Genomic DNA, 11,676 nt, shown 5'->3' with positions numbered 1-11,676 from the left:
AAAGGGGAAAAAATGTCTGTCTCATAACTTCATTATGATTTTGATTAAACCTAAATCTCATCTCCTGAAAGACACGAGCAAAAACCAAACTTGATTACAAAAAATATCGAATCTGATGATGGAATAATCCATAATTCAGTTTCATACCACTCAAAATAATTAAACCGATCAGTCACGGTTCTAACTTAATGTATAATATACTGTGTTGAATGTGATTCGAGTATTTACTCCTGGAAGTTCCTCAATATTGAAAAGCTTTACAACATCACCGCTCATTTCTGAGCTGGAGATCAGTAGAATGATAAGCATTAGCCGCCAAGATCATTTCTCTTTTTCTGATGTCCATTACCAATGCACTTCTGATTGCACTTTGTCATTATCATGGCGGACGAAAAGATTCATAGAGCCATTTCCTGAATAAACGTTGTACATAAGATAACATGAAATGTCGATCTTCAAAACTGCAACTGAATCAGGTGATGATTGCTAATACATAGATGTGTGTGTCTGTGTCATATTCATGATGAGGCTACTGGATTAATAGCTACATGAACTCAGAGAGAGAGAGAGAGAGAGAGAGAGAGAGAGAGAGAGAGAGAGAGAGAGAGAGAGAGAGAGGGGCGGGGTTGATGGATTATGCACAAAGGGACGCCATGAAGTTGACCAGAGAAATGGCCTAACGTGTGACAATATTGATGAATGGAATAAATCTCTGAGATAATCATTCCATTATAGTAATAATTTTCCCAATTCTCCTTCAACCTGAACTCAAGAGTGGGTCACTATGAAACTCACATCTGGGGAAATATGATGATGGCGTTTGTTAAGGATAGAGACAGTTAGGTCACGCCTTCATGGATGACCTGTTTTCACTCTTCCCCGGATTATGGAGCCACTTAGTTTTGTTTTTTGTTTTCGTAATGCCATTACTTAATGTCAGCATAATGAACGTTGTTAAGATATACTATATTCTCATTAAAAAATATAATACACGCACGCTTAATACATTTTTTTTTTTTTTCAAATCCAAAGAGAATATGGAATATATTTTCTCTCTCGCCCTGAATGGCTTTCATCTATCTCATAAGGTGATTTCAAGATGTTGGGAGGATGAAAACCCACCTAAGCTCTTCTGAGAAGAATTTGTATTCGAAGACTTTTGGGATTTTCGTGTTTATGTAGATTTAATCTGGATTCAACTTACTTTGGTGTGAGCTTACTACGCGATATTTAAATGAATACTTAACATAAAACTGAATTCTTTTTTTATGTGATATCTTATCAATCCCTTGCAGAGGAAAACAGTGTGTGACGCAAGATACTTCATTATAACCAGCTAAAACAAAAAGATTCAATGTTTTAACATTTAACATTTCAGAAATTACAGTTACGTAATAAAAGCACTTCGCTTTACAAAAGCACCCATCATCCCCTGGCATACACATCCGCATATTCACAAATATTACTAAATTTATTCATATGCACAAACACATTGAAACAGATACACAAGAAACCCATAAATGGATCCTGGTACAATACCAATAAAATTCTTCTCGAAACGATTTTCGAAAATGGGTCTTGGCGAAGCTCTGAATGCATTTACGAATTGCTCTTCGAATAACAGGGATGGACGAGCCAGGAAAAGAACTTCCAAAGCTGTAATACTGGGAGAATACGTGCAAAGCATCAAAACTGAATTCCAATTTCTGTTGTAATACGTAATGAAGATGAAGGGACCATCTGTCACCTTCAGATGCAAAATTTATGAAAACAGAGCAATATTAATTTGGTGAGTGGGTCGTTTTAAGTTATCAAAATTTATATTTGCTTTTATTCAGTGGCAACATAACTGTAAACACAGCCCACTGCACATTGTAACTATCATCTCCGCCATGTGTTTCCGAAAGATTTGACATTATGTATTATATACTGTATCACATATTGATGTTTACACTGACAAAAGAGTATTTAATCTTACCTTCTAAAACCTTACAGGCTCAACATTGAGAAATCCTGCGCCTCTTCAGTCATCCCAAGAGTAGGATTTTTTCCATCTCAGTCAAATGTGTTTTCTGTTGGAAAGACGTATAAAGACGTGAATAAAATTCTCCCTTATAACCATAATAAAGCTGCCTATTACACATAGGCATATCAAATGAGGAAATATTTAAAAGCAAATTCAGTTCTATAAGAATGAATAGGGTAACTCTTGGGCCAGCCACGTAATGTATGGCAAAATCTCTTGTTGAAGCCAGGTACTCAAACGAAAATCTTTTGAAAAACCCGAAACTCTTTGAAAACACCGAAAAATGGGAAAAATTGACTGGTGACTCAACATGCATAGACTGAACCTGAGTTGAACCATTTAACTGGAAAAGACCCTTTTTTCTTTTCTTTTTTTAACATGAATGAAAACGTGTTGGAATAAACTAACTGTACAAGGCAATACAAATTCTAATACTGTAATACTCTCTGGTGGGACAATAAAAACACCAAGCATAATTATCTTGGTTCAATAAAAATGATAATAGTCCTGCCTAGTTCTTACACCCAGAATACATCTCTTTCCAAATCCCCAGAGAACCTTCGCCCGATTTCTCCTTCATCTAAAACCTCATTATAAACTTTTCCTTGACATAACCTTCCACGTCTATCGCGGTGTATTCCCACTGATCCTCCTGCAGGGTTATCAAAGGCTTCCCCAAACTTCAGCCGTTCCTTAGGCCTAAGCCCTCCCCAAAAACAGGCCTAAGCCCTCCCCAAAAACAATGTTCTATGTAAAAGTTCAAAAGGAGTCAGCTTCAGTTATAATGACAAGCCTTTGTGTTCTTGTATCGCGGTTGAAAAAAAAAATCTTGGAATATTTGTCTGATGCAATGAAAATGGCATTTTCCTTTTAGATGATTATCACGCACTTTCAGTTTTTCTTCGTTCAAGTGAACAGACATGGAAGCCTCAAGATCTTTTGATTTTTACCATCATTTGTGTACTAAATATCTTTGACGACACCCTCACCGTACGTTGGATTGAATCCCATCATGAAACAACAGTTCTTTCTATTATTCCCCAATTGGATTCATGGTTTGGTAAACAAAAGCATAACCCAAACAATTGCAAGGGAATCAAGAAGTTATATATATATATATATATATATATAGTATATATATATATATATATATATATACTATATATATATATACATCTATATATATATATATATATATATATATATATATATATATATATATATATATTATATAGAACAAATATTTTGAATGCATTTAATCTATAAAGATTAAAAGATAAACATATTTTCCGTATACTTGCGTGAAAAACACATTGGATTCATTACCTGAAATAAAGTTACTGCCAAGGTAAACGCTGAAACCTATAACACAGCCGTCTTCTCGTAGTCAGCTGGATAAATTAAAATACATCACCTAATTACCAAAACCATAAATCTCTTCAGACTATTTTGGGACAGAAATGTCACATAATGAGAACCCAGTTCCAATTCGAATACAAACAGACTTCAGTTCAGAGTGTGTAATGAATTTCATTTATGTGGTTGTGAGTTATGGTTTAAACGAGAATATATACGTATATAATTAAAAAGGTCGAATCATTATATTTGCATACGCCAATATAATTCTGCTAAATGAACAGACATTAGTTTAGGATTTATGCCTGTGATCTCGGAATGGATATGAACACCGAGATTCTCGTTAGGCAATTATGGCAATGAGCGCTATGCGTTACCTGGTATATATATGGATGAGAATGCAAATGCATAACACTGAACCTTCACATTTGCTGCGACAAAGGTGCAATTCTCTTTACGGCAAATCAAATGATGCAAATCACAGGCACACACCCGAACGGAATTTGAGCTGAGGAACGAATTCTATCCTATTTCCCTTTTTTTTCTTTTTTTTTTTTTTGTATTTAAACCCAACTCCCATTGTCAAATTCTCTCTCTCTTTCTCTCTCTCTCTCAAAAGGAAAATTCCCAGGTTCTGAGGTGAGAAATGTTGTAGTTCTCCCAGCTGGAGAGGTAAAGAAATACATGGCTGAGAGACATAATGTTATATTTCCTCTGCCTTCTGCTTTCCCTTTCGTTCTGCTTTGGCAAAGACAGCAGATGGCAACGAAAGGTTTCCAATATTCGCTTGGCAGGATTCCTTAATGGAAGGGTTCACAAAACTTGTCACTTGACATTTGATTTTCTGTCTGTAAAATGTTTGTGGTCTGTTTCTTTCTTTGTATTTTTAAGAATGTAAATAAACTTCTAGTGATCTGATGTTTTTACCTCAGCTGAGGAACCTAACTGAAGTTCTGATTTCACTCGTGTGTCTGTTTGCTGTTTTCATTGTTTGGTTGTTTGCATTTTCGAGAAATTTATTTCAAAATTCCTTCGAGGAAATTTTAACCCAATTCTGAAATGTTTTGGCAAACGACAAACGAAGAAATTTTATCATGATATAGATACGACATAATTCTGCTGATGTTTAAATGTTACGTAATTATTAAGTAAGCGTTTTTAACCAGAAGCTCATTATACAGTAGATTACATTTTCCATGACAACAAACCGATCTAAATGAAGGTATACGAGAATGCTGTGACATTCATTCCATATTTTTGTTTACTTGAATTAAGACAAAAATATGACCAACAATATTCCCACAAGTATTTGTCAATTTATCATTGTAACAATTATCTAACAAGGTCTAATATTTCGTTGAAAACTCTGCAATTTGAAAGATACTTAACAAGTTGATACCCCATATTTTTTATATTGGTTGAAAATATAGTAAAAACTTTGCATACTGAAGCAAGCAGAATAACTTGATAGTGAACATTTCTACGGCAGAGAGAGAGAGAGAGAGAGAGAGGAGAGAGAGAGGAGAGAGAGAGAGAGAGAATTTGGGGAATCAGCTTCAGCCAGTGAAACTTTTTTTGTCGTAATCTCAAGGAGAATTTCGGAGCCAAACTCGCAATTTAGACTGGAGGAAAGATGAGAGTTTATTATTATTATTATTATTATTATTATTATTATTATTATTATTATTTATTATTATTATTATTATTACTGTGCAGTTCCCCTGATTGTTGTTCCGCAAAACGCATAAAATTTCTCTTTCACTTTTATAAACTCCCGCGTAAAGTTTCCAGTTCCAAATAGAACATGACTAATCCACTGCTCAATGAACAGGTGAGAGAGGCACCTGGCTTTTCAGGGACACCTCTCCGTTACCTTTGCAAGATTAATCGGAAATAATGGTTCACGAAAAGCGATTATTCGTGTCAACTAAAAATTTCATTCCTTGATACTACATAACAATGAGAGAGAGAGAGAGAGAGAGAGAGAGAGAAGAGAAGAGAGAGAGAGCGAGAGAGAGAGAGAGAGGAGAGAGAGGACTGCCGAAAGGAGAGATAGAGAGATAGAGAGAGAGAGAGAGAGAGAGAGAGAGATTCCTGTACTCAAATATTTTGCTTTTTGGTGTCTCCTTAAAAGAAATTTCCGTTTTGGGCACTTCTTAAAGAATTAAGCTGAAAATTTCCTAACCATATTGTTACTGCAGTGACACAATATTCTGAAACATTTTGACGTCAAAATATGGAAAGCATTCTATGACACAACACTCAAAAGAGGTAATATATTTCATACGACTTTCATCAAATCGACGATATTTTATATCATGATGTAGTAAAGGACGGAGAGTTCCTACCCAGGAGTGCACTCAAACAAGCAATTGTACCAAATATGTCATGTGCAGAACTAGATATGTTCTAAATCACAGCGAGCACAGTTGATAGTGATCAAAATGGAATATTCTAAATCATGCTACATTCAAAATACAAATTAAATTCTATATGTGAAACTTTGATTGAAATATCGCTACCCTAGGCGGATACCTGGTTTCTCAAGAGACAGAATATACTAATAAATTATATTTCAATAAGATATTAAAAGTCGGATTCAAAAATGCCAAACCTAACAAAAAAGAAGAGGATGCCATACTTTACTTACCTTTATACACGAGGTCAAAGTCGCCTGAAATACTTCCGGGATATTTCTTCATCTAAAGACATTGCAGAGCTGTAAGTAGTTTTGCTGATATTCAACGACTCTTTTAGAGGACACAGAAAGCGACTTTTAACCTGAAAATGAAAACAAACATATATAGCAATAAGAAATTTCTGTTATATAAATTCATTTTACATAACAATGCACTTCAAAGACTGGACATTTTTAAGCGATAAATGAACTGATGAAAAAACGTGGCTGTATATATTATACACAAGTCCCAAATTGAAAATACGTACTCGGAAAATGAAAATACATTTACTCTATTTTGCGTGAATGAAGAGAAATTCATTTCTGAATAAAGTATGAATATGGATCAAGGGTGTCTATCTGGTATTATTCATTCTCAGTCTTGACTATACTGATATGTGTATAGCTGTCCAGCTACGTCGCATATGACAACTTACTTATCACTCACATATAGGAGGCAGTTTTAAGTGATTTATGGACATTTTCATTTATCAATATTACAATGAAATTTAAACGTATTCATATATAAATATATATATAATATATATATATATATATATATATATATATATATATATAGATATATATATATATATATATATAATATATATATATTATAGGCCAGTGTTAGTGAATTACATTTGTCAGCTTTCCTCGCTTGCAGACAAGGCGCACCCAGAGAGTGCCATAGAGATAGCTTCCTTGGATAAAGGAATTCCACGTGTGTGCATTTTTGGTAACTGCCCGACTGTTGAAACGAGCGGTTTTGAGGCGTGGTGGGTATGTACGTTCGTTTGTACGTATATCACAGGTCCGACCGTTCAAAGCACTTGAGGGAAAGACACATTCCTTTGTGATAAGAAGAAAGACGGTCGAAAAGGACACCAGGTGTAGAGAGAGAAAACCCATCTCAAGGTATGGTACATATTTAAAAGACTTAGAAACAGTTGCCTTTGAAAAGAGAGAAGAGTGCAGTGTATACCTTTATTTAATATTGTGTAATAGGAAATATAATGAATATATCTTTGTTACAGATGGGTTACATAACATGGTACTAGAAACAGGATTCTCTAAACTTGACTATTACAATGTAGCAGTTGACATTTTGAGGCTAGGAGTGATTACTTAGACTAAACCAGGAGAGTGGAATGATAACTATAGTTTTCTTTGTGGGGCACACTTGGGTTTTTATCACTATGACTTATTAATCATTTTGTTCTATTTTATGTTCATCTGCTTTGGGAAATAAATAGTGTATTTTTGTATTTATGTTTAGCTTATTAGCCTAGTGACATGCTTGCAGATAGAGGGCGCCTGCTACCAACAGGTAACGGTTGTCAATTTGTGTAGTTTTGTCAAAAGGTGGGGGTGTGTTATAGTGGTGGCAGCAGTTTAAGAAGCTTTTTATACATTTTATAGGCTGTAGGTACGCTAACGAAGAGACTGGTGACTAGTTAGACTTATATTTTTTGGTAGGAAAAGGGGTTATATTCATGTCACAGGCAACTCGGTTCTTTTTGCTGGTTCAATGGTTTGGTGTGGTGTTCGAAGTGTCGGGTTACTCTGGTATCTCTCTGCATATCAGTATTAGCCGGTTAGTAATTCATGAAAACCTGTGTTTTAAAACCATGAGGTGAAAAAGTTAAATTTTTGACATATTAAAGTGTTTCACGAGTGTGGTGAATAGGCTATGCATATTTGCGATGCGTATACGAATTCGGTTTCCAGTCATATGAAGATGTGATGTAATTTCATGTTTTTTTCTTCTTTTCTCCTTCTTTATTTTTTTATCAATATTCTTTTTTGTTTGTGATGAATTTACTCAAAGGGTGTTTTTGCTTTGATGTCTTTCAAAATTCGACGGACATTGGGGGGTTTTGTAATGATGAGTGAGGTTTTTTTGGTTGTTGTGAGTCACGCCCTGAGAGAGAGAGAGAGAGAGAGAGAGAGAACGGAGGGAAAGAGAGAGAGAGAGAGAGAGAGAGAGAGAGAGAGATCGCTTTGCACCTTTTTTTTCTACCCCCTCCCTATTTTTTTTGTTATTTTCGTGGGATGATATACTGGGCGCGGGCACGTTTTTTTTTTTTTTTATCCATTATTGGGGGAAATTTGTATAAATTTTTCTGGATTAGGTTTTGTGTGTATATAAATACATTAATGTTATTGAGGTTGGGGAATGTTATAGAGCACAAAAGCTTCTGTAAAGAGAGGAAAATGGCGGCTGCTAAGAGTACCTTAACACTGCTACATCATGTAACGAACGAGAGTACAGGAGTGAGCCCGTTCAGGGGAATCATAGATGGTGTGCTGTCCCAGCCAGTGCCTATCTTTATTGAAGGTGTGAATAATTATTTAAGCGCAAAAAAGATAATGGATGATATTGAGGCATTTAGAGAGGCGAAAGCTTTGCTAGATTTCAATAAAGGTGACCTCTCTCATCGTTGCAGAAGTTTCCAATTTGCAAAATGTCGTACCTGGACTGATTTGCAACCATTTTTGAAAGCAGCTTATGGCTCAAAGGAACACGGAGATATAGTGAGGGGCCTCAGAGGTCTATATAAAATATGGAAGGGCACAAATAGCCTCATAGAACATAGTTCAAAACTTTTTGACTCAGTGGCAGATTGGGTAGGAAAATTGAAAACATCTAAATGGGTTACAGGAAGTAGTGTCTCACTTGATAATTTACATAAATTGATCCATTTTTCAATGCTCTTGCACAATGTACCGGATGCAATAGTGAATATCTTTAATGAAAAGATTGAACGTACTTCAGACGAAGAATTACTTTATGCCCAAATTGAGAAACATATGTCTAAATGTCCCACTGTAGATATTACAATTTTTAATGGGACAGGCCCGAGGAATAGGGTGCAAAGAGACACAGAATTTTCTTCTCCCTGTCTGTGTGCAAAAGTTGAATAAAACAAAAGATCAATCGATCAAAGGCAACAGCAGTTGCGCTGTTTCAACTGCAATAAACCAGGGCATCCAAAGAAATTGTGTAGAGCTAAATATTGTGGAATGTGTAAGAGTACGGATCACTATTGGCAATATTGTCCGTCTCAGATATGGAGAGATGCGAGGCCTACACCTTCAAGTTCTGGGAGTTATAATGTGAGGACTTCCCAGGCAGGTCAAACCAGAGGGCAAAGGGATTGGCAAAATCTTTGGAAGCCCAATCAACAAAAAGGGTACAGGTGATTAGTACATGCCACTGTGGTCTCGTGGGGGACGCCCCAGAGCCCAGGCCAATAGTTTATGGAACAGTAGGGGATGTGGATATCCCGATATTTATAGACTCAGGTGCGTACATAAATTTAATGGACTATAATTTGTATCAATCCATGTTCTCCAATTACCTTTTACAAACCTCAACGGAGACGGTGTGTGATGTGCAAGGCCATAGATTAAATACCCTGGGTTGTGTACAAATACAGTTACTCTCGGTGACAGAGTACTAACAGAACCATTTTTGGTAATGAAAGGAATTGCGTTGGGCAACAGACTTTTGCTGGGTCATCCTCCGTGTAGGAGACACAAGATTTTGATCCATGCGGGTGTTAATGGGATAACAGTCGGAATACCTGGTGTTTTTCTTCCTTATGAGGACATGATTAGAACGGAGGACATGGAGATTATTGAAAAAGATGCGCTTGGTGATATTAATGGCGGTGATACGGGAGATACGGAGTGGTAATATTAAAACCCACATTGGTAATATGGGAAATGATTGCGGGGATTCTATCGGAGTTCACAGTGATAACAAATGTGATGAAGATATTATGGATGGGGATATTGATACTAATATTGATGTTATTTCTGATACTAACAATGCTGGCGATGATACTGAGGGTGGTAATGTTGGTGGAAAGGGGAGATATTAACCAGAAAATATAGAGATGTTTTATCGGAGGATATTGTGTTTATGCCCGGTTCAAAGACAATGGTAAGAGTTAAATTGAGGGAAGTGAGAAAACCTACGGATGTGTGTGTTATTGAAAATAGCGAGAGGCTTAAAGAGGTTATTAGCACGGCATCGGTGAACAGTGTATCCATGGATGGGACCACTTGGTGGAATTACTAAACTGTAATGATACAGTTAGGAAATACCAGAGGAATATACATATAATATATATATATATATATATATATATATATATATATATATATATATATATATATTGGACTTCCAAGATTGGAGTCGTGATACTGGTTCAGTGGCTATCGTAGAGGGGAAACCTGAGTTTTCAGAGGCAGAAATGCAATCAAGGAAACAAACATTTAGAGAACATTTAGCTAATGCGGATTATAGTGAACATGTTGAAGCGATAAGTGAGCTCTTGGCAGAATTTGGGGATACGGTAGCCTTACAAGGTGATAAATTGGGGTTGACTAATGTGTTAGAGCATAAGGTAAATTTGGAGAGTGGCACAAAACCTATTTATATTCCTGCATACTGCATACCTTTCAAAATCAGAGAACAGGTAGAGAAAGAGGTCAACAGATAGGAGGAAGAAGGAATCATTAGACCTAGCGTGTCTCCTTACAACTTTCCCTATTTACCGGTGCCTAAGAAGGACGGTTTTGTCCGTGTATGAGTCAATTTTAGACGTTTAAATTAAAAGACAATCCCTGACCACTATCCAGTCGCGTGCATACCAGATCTTTTTGTTGAAATCAGGGGACATAATATTTATAGCTCAATTGATTAGGCGCAGGGTTTTTTGCAGGTCCCTCTTAGTGAAAGTAGCAAGGAATATACTGCTTTTCAGTGCCCAAGGGACACTATGAATATAAGTGAATGCCTTTCGGTTTATCGGGCAGTCCGATGACTTTTACCAGGTTAGTGAACACAGTTTTCCACGGGTTATTGGGTAAAAATGTTTTTATGTATATGGATGACATATTGGTCGCAACAGACACGATCTCGCAACACCTGGAAGTGCTTACAGAAGTACCTAGGAGGCTTAGATTAGCGGGGTTGAAAATTAAGCTACCTAAGTGTTCGTTCTTGAAAAAGCAAATCACATATCTAGGCCATGTCATATCTAAGGAAGAGGTTAGCGTAAATGACGATAAAGTCAAAGCAATAGTGTATTTTCGCACCCCCAGATCAAAGAAAGAGATTAAGTCATTCCTGGGTATCGCCGGTTTCTTCAGGAGGTTTGTGAAAGGGTTCTCATATAGCAGCTCCCCTAACTGATGTATTGCAGGAAGACGTTCAATTTCAATGGAAGGAACCCCAGGCAGAGAGTTTTCAAAAGCTCAAGGACGCACTAATGAATCCCCCTGTTTTGAAATTTCCAGATTTTAGCAAATCCTTTACATTAGTGACCGATGCCAGCAAGGAAGGTATAGGTGCTTGCCTTATGCAAAAGTTTGATGGGAAATTCCATCCCATAGCCTTTTATAGCAGGAAGTTCAGGACAAAGGGCAGCAACGAGAAATCAATGGCTGCCATAGATAAAGAAGCCTTTGCAATAGTGTCGAGCTTGGTTCATCTTAAAATGTTACTGATGGGGAATAAAGTAGAAGTTCTTACAGACCACAAGCCATTATTAGATCTTTTTAATAAACCCGATTTGTCGCCTAAAAGAGCTCGATGGTTTTTAAC

General features: G+C 36.4%; 1 long non-coding RNA gene across 1 annotated transcript in view; it reads right to left on the bottom strand.

The window, feature by feature from the left end:
* The window catches only part of LOC135214149 (uncharacterized), a 636,319-nt gene that overhangs the window by 607,001 nt on the left and 17,642 nt on the right, over positions 1–11,676 (bottom strand). The window contains exons 2-3 of the long non-coding RNA XR_010314297.1: positions 6,033–6,163; positions 1,979–2,072 (exon numbers count right to left, since the gene is read on the bottom strand). This is a non-coding gene — a long non-coding RNA (uncharacterized LOC135214149). The remainder of the gene's footprint in view (positions 1–1,978; positions 2,073–6,032; positions 6,164–11,676) is intronic.

The sequence above is a fragment of the Macrobrachium nipponense genome, chromosome 45, assembly GCF_015104395.2.
Source record: "Macrobrachium nipponense isolate FS-2020 chromosome 45, ASM1510439v2, whole genome shotgun sequence".
NCBI classification, from domain to species: Eukaryota; Metazoa; Arthropoda; class Malacostraca; order Decapoda; family Palaemonidae; genus Macrobrachium; species Macrobrachium nipponense.
Note: the sequence above shows the minus strand (reverse complement) of the source record. Positions and strands in the feature narration are given on the sequence as shown.